Genomic DNA, 20,084 nt, shown 5'->3' with positions numbered 1-20,084 from the left:
TATATAAATAGGACAAAAATAAAGTGAGAAGAAAATGAAGATGTCTACCTGAGCAATTTTCAAATTCAACATTTGGGAACATGTTTAACTATTTATTGCAAAGACAATTGCCATAATGTATTATGTTTTTCTCTAAAGTACTGGAAAATGTTGATCACTTTCCATGTATTACTGTTATTAAATCATATTTATAGCATTTAATGCATAGAAAGAGCATTAATTAAAAACACCATTACACCTCACCAGCATTTACTGAGCTCCTTCTACGCCAAGCACTGAATAAATGCTTTCTGCTCTCCTACAGTTCCGGGGCTTCCTTCCCAGCGGGCACACTATATTATCAGCACTTAAGAGAAGCCAGAGACTGTAGATGCACATACGCAAATCCTAACACTTGGCAATCATTCCCTCTCTCACTCAGCACCACTTCTCTTCCAACTGCTCCTCATCCAACAAACAGCCCTGAAATGAAATCAGTCCTGGAAAATAAAATGCCACAAAATAAAGAGACTTCCCAGACTCTCCTTAGACTTCCCTGGCTCAGGAACTGTTTATCCAAATTCTCTGAGTCTAACACTGTGCATTAATTAGAAGGGCTCATCTTAATTGCTCCCCATGGCCTGTGTAAAGTGGAGAGAAACGTGGTGCTGTGGCGTGCTTGGTCTACAGGACTTAGGGATTCTAGAAGAGCCTGGATTTTTGCACTCACATAGGAGAAGCAGCTAGAGTCATTGCCCCTAGCCACAGGCACATGACTGGGTTTTGCTTTCAGCAGAGACCCAATGGGGTAAGTTGGGCAGGTGCTCTGCCGTGCTGCCATCTCTTCTCTGAGGGCTTTGACAAGAAGAGAACAAGAAGGCATTCCTAAGAAAAGAATGGAGCTCACACACTGTCAGAGGAACAGGGATCCCATTTCCCCTCCTCAAACACACATGTGGTAAACCAGTGATGGCGAACCTTTTGAGCTCGGCGTGCCAGCATTTTGAAAAACCCTAACTTAACTCTGGTGCCGTGTCACATAGAGAAATTTTTTGATATTTGCAACCATAGTAAAACAAAGACTTATATTTTTGATATTTATTTTATATATTTAAATGCCATTTAACAAAGAAAAATCAACCAAAAAAATGAGATCGCATGTCACCACTGACACACATGTCATAGGTTCGCCATCGCTGTGGTAAACTATTTGCATGTTCATATATTGCCCTAAGCTCCATATCCAAGAGTACCATTCCAAGGAAGCATCATGAAATGTGATGTGGCCTTTGGCATTTTCTACAGTTAAAGCAAATTCTGTGCTAAACGAGGAAGCTTTAAATGTGTTCAAAGAGATCTCTGGTGGGGTGGTGATAGATTTTAGGGAAAAAGTAATGATGCTTGGGGAACCGATTCCTGACTACAGAGTAGGTATATGACAAGACAAGAGGAATGTTTAATTTAACATAGTCTGCTTTTACAGGGAACTAGATTTGATGTAAAAGTTAAAATGATTTTGCTCAGACTGGAAGTTCATCCTTCCATTATTTATCTTTAGTGATCAAACTGGTTTATGTTGTAATCCATCTGGATGAGCAAAAGATCAAAACAAATGACATCAAACAGAAATATATGCTCTATGCTGCATGTTTCTATGATCTAATTTTTCTTAAATTTGATGCAATGGAGCTTTTTAATCAATGTATTTATCACTCAACACAAATATATAGATTAGAGTGGAAATATGGGATGGTAGAGGAAATGATACTATTCAACATACAGTGGGGCCTTGACTTACGAGTGTCCCCACTAATGAGTTTTTTGAGATACCAGCTGTCTCTCGGCCGATTTTTTTGCATTGAGTTGATAGAGTAATTTGAGTTAATGAGCTCAGTCTTGAAACGAATTAAACTCGTAAGTCAAGGCCCCACTGTACTGACATTTTTCAGTTCCTAACACGTTTGGGGGAAGAATTGAGGAGAATGACAACAAACTCAATCTCAAAATAATCTGACCTGGGTAACCAGTAAATAAGAAGAGGATTTATACTTAATGACGCACATGTTTTTCATTAAACCCCCTTTCCAAAGTATCACTTGGCAATGAGGAAGGCAGGAAGATGATTAGAACAGCGCAGGGACTCAGTAGATCTCACACATTCAAAGGCCTGTAGGCCTGAAAAAGAGCCTGGAATCCAAGGCCCAAATTTAATCAGCCTCAAGGCATGTGAATGACCTATCTTCATGGTGTTAAGTACCTTGTAGGTGCCTTAAAAATACTTGTTTGGCCCTATCCGGTTTGGCTCAGTGGATAGAGTGTCAGCCTGCAGACTCAAGGGTCCCAGGTTTGATTCTGGTCAAGGGCATGTACCTTGGTTGCAGGCACATATCCAATAGGGAGTGTGCAGGAGGTAGCTGATCGATGTTTCTAACTCTCTGTCCCTCTCCATTGCTCTCTATAAAAAAATCAATAAAATGTATTTTAAAAATAAAATACTTGTTGCGGGACAAGACTCCTAGTTGGTAAAGTTATACTATGTTTCGAATCTCTGTTTTTACTGTCTTGAAAATAATGATTGATTACAGGGACCTATTAATGCTCCAGGTCTACGTCAAGTTTATTATATACAACTTCATTGTAATGTTTTATAAGTGGACTAGTTCAAGCTTATCATATTAGATTTGTCACTCAGATTAGCCCTGTTGTTGAAGGTTCTACAGAACCAAAGTTAGTGGAGAGAATGTCTCTCCATAAGGAATGCTTGCAGGTGAAAAAGGAGCAGGTATGGAGGCTGGCGCACTATAAAAGTGAGGCTAAATGTGTGTTTAAGCAAGCATGGAGGTGGAACTTGGGTAGAGCTCAAGAAACTAAGACTAAATAAAAGAAATAAGAAAGCCAAGGGATGATTGACTGGGCCAAGTAAAGACTTAGGACAAGAAGAGGTAAACCAAAGAACTTATATATTTATATGCATAGCCCATGAATGCAGTTCAATAAGGTAGTGAAGACCTGGGGGGTAGGGGGTAGGGGGTGGGGATTGGGAGAAGGGGGGGGGATACAAGGTATCTATAATACTATCAACAATAAAACAATAAAAAATATATTTAAAAAAGACTTAGAATAGTCTTTGCCCATATATTTTTTAAAGAATATGCCCTCATGGTAAGATCTATTCGACAACTACTGTATTTAAAGGTAGAGCCTAGATGGGAAGACTCAGTCTCTTTGGAAATTGTCTAACATTATTGAGCCTTCCAAACATAATATTATACTTTAAAGAAGTATGCATACCTTTGGTATTGTCATTCAAAATAATATAAAAAGAATGAAATATAAGGTAGCCAAAAGAAAGAGCCCTGTCAAAAGGATTTTGTAGTTCGCATCTGGGATTGTTCAATTTTTAAAACTTTTATGTATATATGCATAGCCTATGAACACAGACAACAGTGTGATGAAGGCCAGGGGTAGGGCAGGAGTTAGGTAGAGGGGGGCAAAGGGAAGAATGGGGGACATCTGCAATGCTGTCAACAATAAAAAAGTTTAAGTATTAGTTTTATTTTCAATATAAGACATATTTTGACTTAAAAAGTCTCAATATATATTTTAAGAGCTCTATTAGGTATAAAAATCTAAGGAGCTTGATTTAGAAGAATCAGAATTAGTCACGATCAGTGTCATTGTTATGGTTGTAAAGTTAATTTAGCAGCTGAAATTAACCAATCTAGCAATGGGAAAGATGATTTCTATATGTAAATGTGATATTAAAATAGATTGTCATATCCTTCAAAAAATAGTGTGGCAAGCATTAAATCTGCACTTAACCTCTTCAGAGACTTTCAGAACACGCTGTACATATTTATCAAGTGTAAAGTCTCGAGAACAGAAAACATGAGCATTATTTTAAAGAAGATCACTGGAGCAGTTTTATATGGCTGCATAATAAACAACTGCAACATTTCAAACAATACCCATTTATTTAGCTTATCATTCTGTGAAGTTGTTATTTGGACCTGGATTAGACTCAGATACTCTCAACTAGGCTTGTTCAGACATCTGCAGTCAGCTGGGGACGGGTTGGTCTCAGACCGCCCCACTCATGTCTCGTGTCTGTTGCCTGGGGGCAATGGGGGTAACTGGGCTACATTTCGCTCACCTTCCAATGGCTACTTTGGCTTTAACCATTTTGTAAGAAAAGCAAGAGGGCAAATGCTAATGCACAAGTATTTTTCAAGGCTCAGTTCGCATAGTTTTACCTTCACTCACATTGACCCAAAAAAAGTAGCATTTTGCCAAGTCCAGAAACATTGTTGGGAGATACTACCAAAGGCCTAGAATACAGGGAGACAAAAATAAACAGGAGTCATTACTGTGATTGACCCACTCACTCCACACAGACTAAACCCTCTAGCAAAAATAAATCTTCACATTAAAAAAAAATGACAAGGATCTATTGCAAGAAATAACATAAAGGTTCTGAGAAAGATAATGAGAAACTAGATTTTATGTTGCATTAAGAAAGACGATGTCCCTCTTGTTCACCACTGTATCCTTAGAACCCAGGCCAGTGTTTGACTATTATTGGCATTACTAAAAGTTTATTTAATAAATGAACTATTTTTAAAAATATACTTTTATTGATTTCAGAAAGGAAGGGAGAGGGAGATACAGAAACATCAATGATGAGAGAGAATCATTGATTGCCTGCCTCCTGCACATCCCACACCAGGGATCGAGCCCGCAACTAGGCATGTGCCCTGACTGAGAATTGAATCGTAACCTCCTGGTTCATAGGTTGACGCTCAAACACTGAGCCATGCTGGCTGGGCTAAATTAACAATTTTTAATGGATGTAAGTCTTCCTCTAGAACAGTAGTTCTCAACCTTCCTAATGCCACAACCCTTTAATACAGTTTCTCATGTTGTGGTGACCCCCAACCATAAAATTATTTTTGTTGCTACTTTGTAACTGTAATTTTGCTACTGTTATGAATCGTAATGTAAATATCTGATATGCAGGGTGTATTTTCATTGTTACAAATTGAACATAATTAAAGCATAGTGATTAATCACAAAAACAATATGTAATTATATATGTGTTTTCTGATGGTCTTAGGCGACCCCTGTGAAAGGGTCGTTCGACCCCAAAAGGGATCCCAACCCACAGGTTGAGAACCACTGCTCTAGAAGGTCTGGATGCTAAAACACACCTTCTGTGTTGCACAATGGGAAAAAGTAAGGTAATTTTGTAGATTTAACATGACCTCTGGAGTCAGACTTCCTGGGTTTACAGTCTGGCTTTGCCTCTTATTACATGTGTATTCTTGGAAAAGTACCATACCTTTTTGAGCCCATATTTCCCAAACTATAAAATGCAGATAATGACAGTGTCCATTGTGGTGGTTTTAAACATGGCTTCCAAGTTATCTGACATGAATTGCTTCAAGAGATAGGGTCTGCAACACCTTTTGAATGAATTGAGCTGTGACTGTTTCAACTGACAGAGTCCCATGAGAATAATGCTGTGTTGGAGACCAGGTGTAAGCTGACATGGTCCTTGCACCTGAAGGGGCTAGCAAGGCTGGGACCCTTACCCACACAGTTTTCCCAGACTTGTTCGGATGGCGGTTATCAGTAGAATGAGAGCAACCTTTGTAGAATGAGAACAGCCTTTCCTGGCTTACCAAGAAATCTGTAACTATTTACTGAGATTTGCTGTACTGAGAATTTGTCCTTCTGTTCTGTCCTCCTTTAGAGATTAAGAGAAACAAATAATACATTCCTCTTGACAGACCTCCTATTCAGTGTCTTGTGTATAAATAGCATTGTGTGGTTAATAAACTTGCTGCCGTTCCTCGATTGAGCTGCAGTCCTCCCGATCCCGCTCTCCTGTCTTTCTTTCTTTTCTCAATTCCCACCTCCCTACTTCAGCCCAGCTTAACCTGTCAGGCTGGCCCTGACAATGCTGCATGACTTCCAAGACCTGGTCATCAAAGGGGATGCACCTTCTGCCTTGACTGTTGGAACACTTGCTTTTGAAGCCCTGAGCTTCAATTTAAGAAACTTGACTACCACAAGATTATCACACTGTGAAGAAAGCAAGGGGCACAAAAGGTCAGGTGTGGTGCTCCAGTTAGCAGTCTTACTCTTGAAGTCATCCTAATCCATAGACCAGAAAAGTGAGTGAACAACCCATCAGATTATCCCAGCTCCCAACTGTTGAGTTACTCTCTCCAACCTTCGAATCTTTCCGGCAGAGGCCACAGGCATCATGCAGCAGGGAATTCTGCTCCACTGCTGTGCCCTAGCCTAGCTACAATTTCTGAATTTCAACCCACAGAATTCATGAGCATAAACTGTTAGTTTTAAGCCACTAACTTTTGGAATAATTTGTTATATAGCAATAATAATTATAGCAGACACACGGTGCCTGGAAGAAAGGTGCTACCATAAAAACCCAAAACATGTGCCTTGGTTTTGGGAGCAGGGAGCAGGCAGAAGCTAGAAGGACCCTGTAATGATGAATTTTATGTGTCAACTTGACTAGAACAAAGCATGCCAGACATTGGGCCAAACATTATTCTGAATGTGTGTGTGAAGGTGTTTCTAGATAAAATTAACATTTGGGTCATTAGACTAAATAAAGCAGACTGCCCTCCTTAATGTGGGTGGCCTCCACCCCATTGATTAAAGAGTTGAATAGAACAAAAGGCTAAGAAAGGACTCCTCCTTCCTCCTGCCTGACCACTGGAGCTGGGCATAGGTCTTTTCCTGTCTTCAGACTCAACATAAAAAATTGGTTCTTTGGGGGGTCTCAAACCTGCTGGCTTAGAGACTAGTACTTTTATAATTGGCTTTCTCTTTTTTAAAAATATATTTTTATTGATTTCAGAGAGGAAGGGAGAGGGAGAAAGAGAAACATCGATGATGAGAAAAAATCATTGATTGGCTGCCTCCTGCACACTCCCTACTGGGGTTTGAGCCAGCAAACTGGGCATGTGCTCTTGACTGGAATTGAACCTGAGACCCTGCAGTCCTTAGGCTGATGCTCTATCCACTGAGCAAAACCAGATAGGGCATAAATGATAGCTTTAACCCATTAAGTTTGGAGGTAGTTTACTACACAGAAATAGCAACTGTAATACAATCTCATAGAGAAGTTGCAAGTTATCATAAACAGCACATAAGACAATTCCTGTTGTACGTATTCAATAATTATCAGCTAAAATAATAATAATGATGATTGTAAATATGAAATATATACTCTATGTATGAGTTTAGTGTCAGGATTAGGTCAAAGCTGCCTTTATCTTCATAGCATATCTATTTAACAGGTTGGGCAGAGAGATTATCTGTTCATGCTAATAACCACAAATGTATATATAAAAATTTCAGGGAAAGAGGGAATCCCATTTTAGCCATCCACATTCAGGGCTACCAAACCCAGGATTTCTACAGTTTGAAAAACTGGGGAGAAAATAGTCACATCCCTGTTGACATTATACAAAGGCAGAGCAACTGGCCCCTATTAAATATCATCTATAGTGTTACCCAGCCCATGTAAATGAACTCCCTAGTCTTATATTCTCTTACCCAATTCAAACTCAGTGCAGTGGCTTGTCCTTAGGCATGTCTACTGTAAGCAATTTAATTGATGGTGCACGCTCTGATATCCCCAAAGAGGAGCCAAAGAAAACTTTTCACAGTGCAACTCATGCCAAATTGAACCAAGCCAGTACCTCAGGTAAATGCTGTAAGTTCAACAGTTATAATAAAGCCATCATGTGCAGTTGACAATCATGTAAAAGCTGTTCAGCGCAATGTTATTGTGTTAAAAATTTTTATTGTGATTTAGAAAAATGAAAAAAATATATAAGTTCTGTAAGTACTCAAATATTCACAACATCATCCTGTGCATGTAAACGTTCAACAAACTTTCCTATCGAGTATCATTGGCTATTTTAGTTTTTCAGAGCATAACCTGTTCTTTATAATACCTAACGAGTTGGTAAACAAAAGGCAATTAAGAACATTGCCATCATAAAGATGAAGTGAAAGAATGATCAAAATAAGATATTTACAATGCAAAAATTTTAAAGTCCACGAAATGTTGAAAAACATTAGTGTAAGTAAAGAACACTTGGCAATGTGTTCATGGAACAGAAGTGAAAGATGACATGTATTTCTCTACAAATTTTTAACACTAGAAAATTCTTGGTTCAGCCGCTGTGGGATTGAGGTTCAGACAGCAAAGAAAAGCCATAAGGTTAGGTTCCACTTATCTAAGACATGGTCTATCCCCATAGAGGTCAAAGAGTTGACAAACTTCAAATAGTAATTAGTTAGCTTTTTCTTTTAATTATTTTTATCATCATTATTATAAAAAGCTCAATCGATGATTCCATGCAACCATAAATATTTCACCACTTCATCATTAATGAAGCTATTACTTAATCATATTCATTATAAATAAAATATGTTGATAAAAATATAGTCAACATAGGGAATTAATTCCTTTAGCACTTTTATTTATCCATCTCTTAATGGTATTTATTTTGTCTCAATGAATCTCCTAGCACTTGAAGTATCAATTTATTTTAATTCTCACAACTTTATGAGATAGTCCTCACATTTGTCATTATTTTACACATAATGACACTGTGGCACAGAAATGTTAACTAAGCCTACCAAGGTCCCTCAGCTAAGAAGTAGCAAAGCTCAGATTTGTGCCTAATTATTCTTCCTCCAGACACATGCTTTTAACTGCCCCACTTTGCTGCCTCAACACAGACAGTCATATAACAAGCAAGAGATTCCTTCTAAATCGAAAGCATGGAGTTTCTATTATACTCTCTTTGGACAGCAATCTGAATGCCTGAGTCAGATGGTAGCATGGATAGGCAAAGGCGAAATCTTCACTGTGTGAACAACTGTTTACAGAAATCGCTTCTTCCAAAATTTGAATGAACTGCAGTAGTTGTTTCACAGTAAATGGTTATATAGAAAATAGTTTTAGACTAAAATAAAACTTATTGCTGGAATTTAAATTTGTAAAGCTTTGTAAAGTTTACAATAACAAATCTCCTATTTTCTAAGTTTATGAAAGTGAATTTTGAATAAATACCGAAAGTAAAACTGGGTTCCAGATCTAAGTCTGTACAAATTAATATACTTTCAGCCAGAAAGCATCCATAGCTGGTGTATGGAACTTGTTTAGGAATAAAGCTGTTTAGGTTTACAGGTGGGAAGAATTACTATTTGTAAAAAACAAACAAACAAACAAACACACAAAAAACCCAACTGAACATTTGTGAAAACACGGAGCTGGTGCCTCACTGAACAAATGTTTTGTTCACTCTGTATTTCACACAGAGCTTTTCTGTGCCCTGCAGCATTGCAATGTCCAATGATTTCCTGGTGCCAAACTTCTTTTCCTAAGAAATTTTCTTTTTGATGTTGACATCAAAAGGACGAATCCTAAAGAATTCAAAGTGTTCCTTTGTATTAGAGAAGGTGTATTCTTTGGCAGTGGTCCGGCGAAAGAGATCCCTTTGCAACCGTCTTCTTTGCCTTTCATAGCTAGATTGGCACAGTTTGATGAATGGGATAATCAGTGTGAAAAGTGAGAGGCCAAAAGCCAAAAGCCAGACACTCAGCACTCTGGACCACTCTGTCCTTTTCACTCATTTAGCAGCAAAGTCTTATCACCAGTTCTACCCTCATGTCACACCTATTTCAATTATTTAATAGGGTTGCAGAGACAGGAAAGAGAATGAGTATCGAATAGATGTCATTTCTCATCCTCCCCTGAAGGTTATGCAGGCTGCTGCAAGTGGCTCAGAGTGATATTTGGAGGCATGAGCTGAGGGAAAGCAACCCTCAGACTATGATCCCACTTCAGGGGAACTTCAAATGAGCAATTCTAAATCCATGTTGGTATTGTCAGCTCCCTTTGTGTTGCAAAGAACTGAGGCAAATGTTAGCTAATCAGCAAGTTCTAAATATCCTGATTAATAAAACATGTGTAGCTACATCTGCTCCTCCCATGCTCGCGCTTCCACATCAAGATTTTTTTCAACTACCTTTCAAACATGATGATCACACTGAGTCTCATTAAATCACCCATGAATATGTAATAATTTTTTAAAAACCCACACCAGGAGAGTAGTTTTAACAATATGCCTGCCTAAGTGAGCCCACAATTTAAAAAAAAATACCGATCAGGGTGTACCAGCAATTACTAATTGTTTTCATTTAATAGTCAATAAATGTGTTATTCAGTCTTAGTTACTAAAGCAATTAGCCACAACATCTGTTTTAAACAAGAAAAATTAAAGTGAATTATGCTAATTTCATTGCTGAAAGCCAATAGTAATATGGAAATTTGCTGGTTTTCATTATATGAAAGTATTTTAATGCTATTAGCAGACTCAGTGGAATTCACTCTAAGCACATGGGACTCTAATACTCAATTTAGACTCAGGAGAGTCATTGGAAATCGCTCTTCTGGAGAAGTGAAAATGAGAATTAGCCTTTCTACCCCCTAGCATTCCCTCTATAGGTCGGATTCACACCTGCTAAAGATGTATTTTATTTGATTAATACAGAGCATTCTGGGTAAACGTTAAAAGGTTATTCATACATGAATGTTTGTGATTGCTTTATCTGAATCCCAGCTATTTTCAATCTCCCAAGAGTCGTTGCACAGGTAACACTGCAGGGAACTATTGTAAATACATTCTGGCAAAGAGAATCATTTAGAGCTCTGCTATGTTGTAAGTATTATAACATCCAAAAAATGGCTTAAACAATAAAGAATATATATTGAATTGCTTCATTGGAAAGTTGTTTGGCTTTGACAAGGGTTGGTTTCAAGCAAGGGCTGACCAAGTGGCTCTGCCAACATCATTCAGAATTTATTTTCTCTTTCTTTGTCCTATTTCCAAGTCAACTTCAGCATCAAAGGCATCTTTGTTTCCCCTGAAGCTACATCCTTTTCCTTTACAATATCCAGATCCGGATCTCATATCTTCATACAAACCATCCAGAAGAAAAGAGCAAGTCTATTCTAAAGGTTTCTAGGACCAAAGGCTTCTCTTCCCCAAAAGTCCAAAAGGTTCAACATGTGTCATTGATTTTGATGGAGTTATGTATCCATTCCTGAGCCAATAACTATGATATACTGACTGATTTAAACAAACCAAGGCTCGCCCTGAAGCACATGGCTGAGAATGGGCAGGGCTGGTTCTCTGAGTCTGTTACAGAAGGAAGAATGAATGATGCACAGAAGAGACCATGGATGTCCACGAAAGTGAGTCCTCACTGCTCAGCTCTATGCTGCCTGAGCCAGACACAGTGAGTCCTCACTTAACATCCTTCAAGTGAAATGACATACGATAAAACCAATTTCATAGGCTTGTTGACATAAACATGTATTCTCATCAATGTTACAACAAAATGACATGGAATAAAACATGTCTTTTATTCCAGGACCTACTGTATGCCTTTGAAGACAATCACAGTCATTGTACACCCAGAGTAGAGCACGGCCACATGATTATGCTAATGGAATAACAGATGAAAATAATATTTTTGAAGTGAGATATATTAGTAAATATACTTCTTTTCTACATTTGCTAGTAAACATACTTTTTTTCTTTAAGGGACAAGCTGGAGAGGTTTAGGAACTTACTTAAGGTGAAAAGGCTTTGGTGAGACCACAACTCCATTTCAGCTATCCTGACTCTCACTTTGTCTAGTTTTCTCCCTAAATGGTTTTGCCCATTATTATTTAATTTTAACATATTCTCTAAGTTTTAATGAGATTAATTCTAGTTATACTCTATAAATAGAAGCCATTTTATATTGAGTCATGGGCAGATAACAACAAAAAATCCAAACTCCCCCCATTGAGAGGTTAGCAGTTTTGAGGGTTAGACGGCCCCTTTAAGTTTGGGGATTGTAATTCTGTTCCTTGGGGAGAAAAAAACTTATCAAATGCAATAACAACCAAAAGATCACTAGACTGGCAGTTAGTAGGCCTGTGTTTTTATCCCAACTTTACCACTAAGCAGTGGTGTGACATAGACAGGTTGCTTATTCTCTATGGGTTTTAACTGTGGAATTAAGATAAAAAAAAATTCTTAAGGGACTTTCTGATTTTGAGATACTTTGATTCTATAAATTTAGCTTAAGAAATGTGAAAAGGTTATAGTACCTTAATTGTAAAGAAACACATAGAATCTGAAATTAGATTGTCTAATCTCAAATTAGGAGGCTCTGGCCCTGAGATTCAATGTGTTATTTAGTTTTTATGATTTTCTACTAAAAAGTAGAATTAATCTTTAATTTATCCACTGTGCTTAAAATGAAGGATATATATCAAAGAACCATCTTTTTCACATCACTGATGCTCATGAAAGGACTGCCAATTAACAGAGCAGCAGCTACTGTAAGGAAGGTGGCCCAATGGGCTATCATTGGAAAGGCACACAGAAGACCTCGAAAGGGATATCCCAGAAAAAGGGAAGGAGAGTTAACATTCTTTTTGGAAAAGAAGAGGAAAACTGAAATAAAGAAATATCATGAAATCAGTAAAGGAAAAATATACATATAAACTCCCCTTCTCTGCCCTTCCCTCTGCCCACAAACAAACTCTTCTAAAGCATGGTTGGCATGCATGGTCAGTTTGCCAATGAGGGAAGGGTAGAAAGCAAGGCCTCATGGCCTCTTTTCTCCTCTGATGTAACTCCCATTGTCTAACTCCCAGCTCTGTACCAACAGTGGAGGGCAACATGCAATGAAGTGGCAGCAGCACTCTTGACTGGATCCATGGGTCAGCTCTACGTTTGAAATAGAGTGGCTTCAGAAACATTTGCTTATCAATCCCAGAGCATTATAAGGAATATGTGCTAGAGGTCGACTAAGTATTTAAATTTACACAATCAGAATTTCCAGTTACAGAGTGTGAAAGTAAGTTACCTCGAAAGTTCTAAGAATTTGATTAGTCTTGTAAGAAACAGGTCTTACATGCCTGAATCTCTAATGTGAATTCATTGTAGCCTAATATGTGGTAATAGATCTAAAAAAAAAAAGAAGGGGAAAATGGATAAACAGAAGCAAAGCAGACCATTTAGAAAAGTAGGCAAATGAGATTTAAAGGAACTAAACTGTTCAGTCTGTGTACTCAACTAGAGAAAGAGATCTGGAGATATCTAGAGCTAGAGCTACGAACCTCTTTACAGAGCCATTTCTCTCCATGGTTTTCCCAACGTTGTGGCTTTCCCAAGGTGTAGATTAATAATAATATCCCTACACCAAACCATTTCATTTCCCTCATTGATTTCATGCTACAAAGAAAAGTCTGATTACTAATTTCCTTTTTTGAACTTTTCTCGAGCATTCCATCACTAAAAAATATTATCTCCAGGTATAAATTAATACATTTGACCAGCTGCATTATATATAAATCTTTCAAAACTCTGATTAGTCTATCAATTTCACAAGAGATTGATCATCTAATAATAGAGTTGTGCTAATAAAATCTTGTCTCTGGAATGCAAGTCTGAGGCACTGTCCTTTAACTGTCCGAACAACCTCTAGAGCTGATGTCTCTAGAAGATAAATCTGCATACTTCACCTAAACTTTAATCCCAACTATATCCAAACTGGTGTGATATGCTCTTTGTTTTTTGCACTTCTGGGGTTATTAAGCAAATGCATAAATAATTATAATGTTATGCCATGCAAAATATGCCAAACGCATATTCACTATAAAGCTTGGAGTTAGAATTATTATTATTTTTAATTTTAATGTTATTTTTTTCAGCTTTGATCTTTTGGAGTGTTATAATAGTTAATAATAATAGTTTCATATTTTCTTTATGTTATTTAAAAAAACTAGATATAAAGTTTATAGGTTAGTATATTCAAGAGCCTCTAAGTTTCTAAGAGAACAAATTAAATTTGCTCAACATTTAAATTAGCAAATCCTTAATCCTGAAGTTGGATCGCTTGCCCTATGTGTGCATGTATTATTTTGACAACTTTAAGACAAGTAAAATACATTGAAAAAGATCCAAAGGAGGATGTGTCTCAGTTGCTCAATCAGAAAAAGTGCACCTGTCTACAAGGTGTTCTACCTTCCTTTAAAGAGAGTCACCACTTGTCCTGAACAGATTCCTCTTGCTTTCCAAGACACAGGGTGGATGGTGTTTAATTTATCCACGTTATTTGACATTTAGAACTCTTTTAGACTATTTATTTAATTCTTCAAAATAGGAGATCTCTTTAATAAGATTTAATACTATGCTTCAAAAAGAGAAATATTTAACTCCATCCTATAGAAAATCAAGAAGTATTTGAGTCCTGAAAAGTGCTTCCCTTTTTTAGAACTATGTCTCTTTTTAAAAATAACATGTAGGCTGGGAGCTTCCTTTCTTTTTCCGATATTTAACGTCATTTTCCTTTAAGAGTACCCACCGTTTCACCCTATGACATATTAAAGTGTATTTGCCCCTGAAAGAAATGAAGCTGTTCATAAATAGGTACTTCTTTAAAATATTTGTGAGGATGTCTGGAAATGTGGCTTAACATCAATATCTGAATAAAGATTGTGGCTATGTTTGAGGTAGAATAATTTCATTATTATTCCTAACATGGAAAACAACCAAGTTTGTTTGATTTTTTTCAAAAGTCACACAAGCCAGCCATCCCACCTTTATCTTATTCATCACCAAGTAGACAGCAGCAGCAGGTGATTTCTGGCGGAGACATATGCCAAAGAAGGAGGGTGGGGGAATCTGGAAATGAAACAGTGTTTTCATTTCCAAACATCTTTCAGATGCTGGTCATTCTAGATGTCAAAACTGTCACCCAATATCATCTTATGCAGTTTCCTTCAAAATTATCTTAAATGCATCCAAAGGATCTAGATGATGAGCAATATATAAAATTTATAAATCTGCTTTTAGCAATTCCAAACCTAGTTTCAAAAGTGGTCAATGTCCTCCACTCTCCACCTCATTCCAATAAACTCAACAGACAGCTCTTTGATGTTCTAACAATCCCATTACCAAGTCAAAGAGGAGAAATATTTAAGAGAATCTTTTCAATTAATAATAAACTGGTAAACTTCCTGACTTTACAAGGATTTTTCATTTTAGAAACTCCAGAAATACGTAATGTGCCTATGAAAGAGCATTACTAAGGTAAAGTGTCTCTCAAGCTAAATTAGTCAGACAAATCTCCTGAAGTTTTATACAAATTCTAGCCAGATTAAGATCTCACTAATCTTCAATGACATTTCTTTTCTTTTCTTTTTTAATCCTCACACGAGGATATTTTTCCACTGATTTTTAAAGAGAGTGGAAGAGAGAGGGAAAGACAGAGAGAAATGTCCATGTGAGAGAAGCACATCAATTGGTTGCCTCCTGCTAGCCCCCCTCCTCCCCCCCCCCCTCCACACACACTAGGGCCAGGGATGGGGAGGAGCCTGCAACGGAGGTACATGCCCTTGACTAGAATTGAACCTGAGACCTTTTGGTCCGCAGGCTGAATGCTCTATCCACTGAGACAAACTGGCTAGGGCTTCAATAACATTTCAAAATCAGTTCAAGTGAAGTACAAAGAGGCTATAAATGAACGTGTGCTTGAATTTATTATTCTCTTCCTCTCAGTCAATCTTGACATTCCACTGCCTTTAATAGTTTGTTTTGCTTGGTTTTGGTTTGTTTCTATGCCCCCTACTACCTAGTCTTTAGGTAAAAGATGAACATATGGGACTGGAGGTAGGAAAGCTCATTTTCTCCAAAGTTAAGGAGACCTGAGGACTGTCAACAGATTAAAAAGACAAGAGGATTACAGGATCTGGCATTCTATCTCACGTTCCCTTTTAACACAACAACATTTATATTTTAACCCAATATCCTTATCCTTGTGTCTGCTTAATCATTTTCTTAAAATACTTTGAAGTAAGGTCCCAGCATCTGATCTTTCAGGCAATTTAACTTAGAATAGCAGCTTCTATATTTAACTGTAAAATAAAGCCTGAATATACTGTTAATTATTATATTTCTCTTGCCCATGTAAGTTTCCAATAGTGCTGCTTTTTCATGAAGAAAAAGATGAAACAGGTCAAACAAAAGTAATACACAGACATGTGCTGGGAGTGTATATAGAGAGCAATAGATCCTATGAGGAAGTGAAATGTCATCTTAATTCATGTTATGTATTCAGTGATACAGCTGTCATATCTCTGGTGTTTCTGTCACTTGGTTAAGAGAGTCATTTTCAAACATTCCAGCTTAGTGGGCAGTGAGCAACATTAGCAAGCATCAACAGCCCCACTGTCTGAAAGTGGACAACAGCAATGTCCACAGGACAGCTGGGTTGTCCCCCATGAGCCATAAAAGTCCACCAAAGTGACCCTGTACACTGTTTAGAAAAAGAGGCAAAAGTTTTTATCTGTCAAGCAGCAAGTGTCCTTATGGATTTGAGTCCTTTCCTCATTCAGAAACTAGAGGTTACGTTTCATATGTCCCTGTTAGTTCCAAATGATCTCCTTCCAATCAATCCACAGTTACATACTGAGAGCAAGGCCCTAGCGGCTCTTAAGCCTTAGCCACATCCTGTGGTGCAAAGAGCAGCATTGGCTACAGTTGGCTTGGCTGTCTCATTTTATTAAATCAAACCTCCTCTTACCTCGACTTCCTTGTTCTTCTCTTTGTTTCTGCCCATTGAACTTCTCCCATTGCTGGCAGTCTCCCGTGCTGGGATTACGGAAATCTGGTGGAGGGGCATATTGGCAGGGCTGCAGGTTGCCAGTCCCTGATTGGATGCCTTATCTCTTCACTCGCCCTGAGCAGCCCACCTGCACAATTGTTCATATCCTTGCTTTGCCAAGCTCAGCTCTAAACAAAAGGGGGAAAAATAGTGTTTGAGAAACTAGTGCAGCAGAAGCCAAGGTCTCTGGCCAAAACATCAAACACACTGTTAGGGACTCTACTGGTAAAAGAAATGCAAGGGCAAGTAATCCAGGGGATGTTGTCTCTCAGAAGGATGATTTACTGCAAGTCAGAACTGCACTGCGTTGCCACCGGAGCACCCCCTCTCCCCTAAGAGCATTCTGGGAGACAACACAGTTTCGATGGTACCTAATAACTGTCATGGAAACCAAGGAAACCTAGGTCTCACAGGCACTTATTAGCAACTGCTTCCTCTAATGCACAGGCTCCCACATTTGCAGCGGCTACCACTTCTGCTTTTGTTTCTCCAGGTTCCTCAGGGGTCCACTAAGCACCCAGAGACATTGCATCCCTCTGACTAAGTAAGTAAGCAGAAGGCTGAAAAGCTTCGTGTCCTATTTGGAGCCAAATCTCTTCCTTGAAAAGCATGAGAAGCTGGCTGTGTCCTTCAAGCTTCTGCGATAATTTGTTTAGGTCAAAGAACCTGCCTTGAAGTGAAGAGCATCCAAACAAGTGCCATAACATAAGTAGGGGCGTGTGTGTGTGTGTGTGTGTGTGTGTGTGTGTGTGTGTGTGATGGTAAAAAAGAGTTAACATTCCCTTCACCTCCCTTAATAAGACACCAGGAGTCATTCTGAGAATAGAGCACCACACTACACATTTCAGCTTTATTGCAATTCCTGTGCTCCCGGAAATATATTTATTGGAATCAGTAGTGGCCTCTCCTTGCTTTTCTAAGAAGGAAACAGACTGCTAAGGACTTGATTGTCCTCTTAATACGTACACAATTTGAAAAAAAAAAAAAGATTGATCCAAATGTCCGCCCTTTATATTTAAACAATCTAATCTCTCAGTACAGTGAGTTCTCAAATTACATTTTTTTTTTAAAAATCACTTTTGCCCTGTGATCTTGTCTTCTTTGCGGGGGTATTTGGTATTCTGCTTTTAAAAGAACTGAATTTTCTTTCTCATTTTGTATACATGCACTTTATATTTTCTGGACATTGTATAGATCAGATCTCACTATCTTTTGTGTTTCTTTACTCCAAAAGAAGCAAAATTTAGAAGATCTGTTGTTTTATATATCTTCAGGCACTGTGTGTAAATTCTAATTTGTCCCTAATCTTCCAAGTAGTTTCCAGCTGTATTTCATCTTTAACCACTTTTGCATTCCACAAGAGGGTCATTTTCTATAAGACACTCCAATTTTTTTTCAAGCTCAAGATAGTCATAAAGTGAAAAGGATAGGTACTCTTATTGGTCATTAAGACAAAAATAATCATGTAAAGGTTCAAAAAAATCCTTAAGTTAAATATTTGGTGAAATAAATACTTCGATGTACTTTCAAGTTTGGTTTGCCATCCTACCATCCATCAGGCCCAACTGCAGAGATTTTATAACACAGATAGGTACCTGCGACTCACTTTACCATAGATTCAGATTCAGTAGGCTGCAGTGGGAAGCTGAGCTGGACATTTCTTTAAAATATCATTAATTCTGATACAAACCAATTTGGAAAATCACTGCAGTATGTCAATAAAATAACCTTAGAGCAGCAATAAGCAAATTAAAGTTTGTCTAGTAACAATTTTCTTGCTTAGAAATAGAAAAAACAACAACAACAAAACAGAGTTAAATAGCCCTAAACCTGGCATTTGCTCATCATTGTTAGGTCTGGTCTGATCAAATAATTGAATTGATATCCCTTCTCCTGACCTTTAGATCATTTCTCAACCAACATTCCCTTTCGCTTAAATCACATCCATTTGCTAACTTTCCCCTCCTTACCTACCCAGGATCCTGATCTGCCCAGAGAAGTACCTGCTGAAAAAGTCCACCTAGAGTAATTGAAAACCTCTGACTCCCTGGTCACTGGGTGCTGGCACCATTTTGGGGCTCAGCCCATCTGGTTTCCAGATGACCTACTAAATTTATAATTCTGTACCACTTTCAGCCTCTTGCATACCTCCTTTGGTGACCCTAACAATCATCACTCCTAGTTTACAAAATGTGTGAAACACAGAAGCTTTAATGAAGTGACTAAAAGCCAAACTCTTCCAAAAATGTCATATCCAAAGTTAAGTTGATAATGCCTAAAAATCACTTCTGTGATGTGTAATTTTGAGGTGGTTATTTCCTTACTTTAAAAATAATCCTTAATCCCTGTATCTAGAAGGACTGTCTTAATTAAGGAAAGGTTGAACATAGAAGTCTGTAAATTCAATAGTGTGTGACAACTATTAAAATGTAAATTATGAATCTGTTTAGAAAAGTACTATCCTCAGTGTTTACATCCATGAAAAGTTCCATGAATGGCTAAGGCAGCTTTCCAGATAATTTAGACTTTAGTACTTTTGCTTAAAATATTCATTGAAGTTACAGGAAAGGAGATTTCTAGCTTGAATTAACTAAATGGCATTCTTCTTAATCCTTGACCTCATTATACATGCAAGGTTTATCCTTTGTTTACTATGAGATTTTTCAAAAATCAGATTTAAATGTCAAGTTAATTTGATTTATGTGGTTGAGTTATTTCATTAGCTTTCTTTTACCTTAAAATTTAGAAAATAAATTGAATTTTTAAAAAAGATATTTACTTCCCAGAGTAATTTACACATTAAACAAGAGAAAATTTATTATGTCTTTTCAAGTAAATACTTCAGAAATAACAAGGAACATTAATTACCAGAATGTTTAATGAACATTTACCTACTATTGTATTAGGTACTGCCACAAATTGAGCTTTTAAAACTTTCAAACTGTATCAGAGAGAGAAAGAAAAAGAAAGCGCATACTTTTAACACTTTGTGTGTCCGAATACTCTTTTTTAAGTATCTTTATTGATTTCAGAGAGAGAGGGAAGGAGAGGGGGAGAGAGAGAGAGAAACATCAATGATGAGAGAGAATCACTGATCAACTGCCTCCTGCAGGCCCCAAACTGGGGACCACGCCTACAACCCGGGCATATGCCCTGACTGGGAATCAAACCGTGACCTTAGGTCGGTGCTTTTTAGATTGATGCTCAACCACTGAGCCATGCCAGCTGGGCAGAATACTCTCTTGCCTTGGAACACATATCAGCTAACCTCAATGACTTGCATCTAACACCTTTTCTTAAGCAGCTCCCAACATACTCTGCCAACA

At 37.8% G+C, this 20,084-nt stretch overlaps 1 protein-coding gene across 1 annotated transcript in view; it reads right to left on the bottom strand.

Moving 5' to 3' along the window:
* MARCHF1 (membrane associated ring-CH-type finger 1) overlaps positions 1-16,758 on the bottom strand; it is a 367,501-nt gene extending 350,743 nt beyond the window's left edge. The window contains exon 1 of the mRNA XM_070415365.1: positions 16,678-16,758. The gene's annotated coding sequence lies outside the window, so the exon portion shown is untranslated. The remainder of the gene's footprint in view (positions 1-16,677) is intronic.
* Between the last annotated feature and the right edge of the window lie 3,326 nt (positions 16,759-20,084).

Source organism: Myotis yumanensis, unplaced genomic scaffold (genome assembly GCF_028538775.1).
Source record: "Myotis yumanensis isolate MYYU_CA2020_CCGP unplaced genomic scaffold, mMyoYum1.0.hap1 SCAF_5, whole genome shotgun sequence".
Taxonomy (NCBI): Eukaryota; Metazoa; Chordata; class Mammalia; order Chiroptera; family Vespertilionidae; genus Myotis; species Myotis yumanensis.
This window is presented reverse-complemented; position numbering and strand designations above follow the sequence as displayed.